Below are 1960 nucleotides of genomic sequence, written 5' to 3' on the forward strand. Positions count from 1 at the left end.
GTTGGGGTCAGGAAAGATCTTATATAGAAGGTGGTATTGGAGCTGAATCTTGAAGGAGGCTATAGATCCTTAGAGGCCAGATTGAGGAGGCAGAACAATCCAAGCTTGAGGGGAATAGAGTCTGTCTAAAGGCATGGATATGGGAAATGATTACTGTTCCCAAGGTCAATTTGACTGGCCCCTAGAGTAGATAGAAAGTAGTAATATAGTAATAGAGCTGAAAGATACATTAAGTTGAGGTTATAGAGAATGAGGGGTAATTTACCATGGTGGATAGAGGGCCAATCTTAGAACTGAAGCATCCAGGTTCAATTCCTGATTCAGGTTCCTCAGAGAATTTTCACACCAAGGAATACTCAGAAGTAGCAAAGAACTGAACTGTCTCCCTTCTTCCCCCACTTCAAAAATTAAACATTGGATACTGGGGATATCAAGACAAACAAAGTAGTCCCTGTCTTTACCAAACTTACAAACTATTGCAATAGAAATATAGGATTTGAAAAAAAAAGCAATATACAATTTGGAGAAAGATAAGGAAACAGAGCAATATGGTGGAGGAGATGAAGGAGGGCAATGTGAAAAGACTTCTTAAACTGAGCTCTGAAAGGGATTCAAAGAGTGCCAAGTGAGAAGGGAAAGCCAAACAGGTATGGGAAGTAGCCTGTGCAAAAATGTGGAGGTGGGAGATAGAATATCAAAGTACAAAAATGGCAAGTAATCGAATTTATCTGGAATGCAAAGTGAGGGAGAGGCCTAGCCTGGGAGTTTCTGGGAAGAGACAATAAGCGCACAACCCAAGAGATGCTGTTTGATTCTAGCAACCCCAAATAGCCAGAGATTCCTTTTGGACAGAAGATTAGAACTAGACTTTGGGTATGTCACCTTTGTGCTTGTTTGGGCAGGACATATGCTAAAATTGGAACCATATGGAGAAGATTAGCATGGACCCTATGCACGGATCACAGACAAATTCGTGAAGTAATATCACTTTAGTCGCCATGGGCCGGGTAGATTAGAAAGAGACTGGAAATGGGAAGTTGTTAGAACATTCAAGGCAAGAACTGATGAATACTTGAATTGGGGTGAATTGGGAGAGAGATGCTGAAGATCTCTTTGTGGTCTATTCTTTGAAGTGTCCAGGAAATTAGTCATTTTATATTTTGATTCTGTGGGCAGCTTAATAGCTACAGCATCGGATTAGAGAAAGAACTCAAGAGACTTGAACTGAAAACCCATCTCTGCTGTTTACTAGCTGTGTGATCTTGGCTTAGTCACCTCCCTTCCCTTGAGAAAAAGATGCTATTTGATTAGATTATCTCTGAAGTTCACTCTCTATCCCAAGGGAGAACTAGAGACCATTATTGATCACAAAATAGAACATTTTGATTACACCAAATTAAAAAGTTTCTGCACAAACAAAATTAATGCAAACAAGATTAGAAGGGAAGTAACAAATTGGGAAAACATTTTTACAATTAAAGGTTCTGATAAAGGCCTCATCTCCAAACTATACAGAGAATTGACTTTAATTTATAAGAAATCAAGCCATTCTCCAATTGATAAATGGTCAAAGGATATGAACAGACAATTTTCAGATGATGAAATTAAAACTATTTCCACTCATATGAAAGAGTGTTCCAAATCACTATTGATCAGAGAAATGCAAATTAAGACAACTCTGAGGTATCATTACACACCTGTCAGATTGGCTAAGATGACAGGAACAAATAACGATGAATGTTGGAGGGGCTGTGGGAAAACTGGGACACTGATGCATTGTTGGTGGAGTTGTGAAAGAATCCAACCATTCTGGAGAGCAATCTGGAATGATGCCCAAAAAGTTATCAAAATGTGCATACCCTTTGACCCAGCCATACTACTACTGGGCTTATACCCCAAGGAACTACTAAAGAAGGGAAAGGGACCTGTATGTGCCAAAATGTTTGTGGCAGCCCTTTTC

At 39.4% G+C, this 1960-nt stretch overlaps 1 non-coding gene across 1 annotated transcript; it reads left to right on the forward strand.

Annotated features, from left to right (window-relative positions):
- The first annotated feature begins 886 nt into the window (after positions 1 to 886).
- Positions 887 to 993, forward strand: LOC141552317 (U6 spliceosomal RNA). Its single transcript, XR_012485123.1, has one exon. It is a non-coding gene; the product is annotated as a U6 spliceosomal RNA (small nuclear RNA).
- The last annotated feature ends 967 nt before the right edge of the window (positions 994 to 1960 follow it).

This window comes from Sminthopsis crassicaudata, chromosome 1, assembly GCF_048593235.1.
Source record: "Sminthopsis crassicaudata isolate SCR6 chromosome 1, ASM4859323v1, whole genome shotgun sequence".
Taxonomy (NCBI): Eukaryota; Metazoa; Chordata; class Mammalia; order Dasyuromorphia; family Dasyuridae; genus Sminthopsis; species Sminthopsis crassicaudata.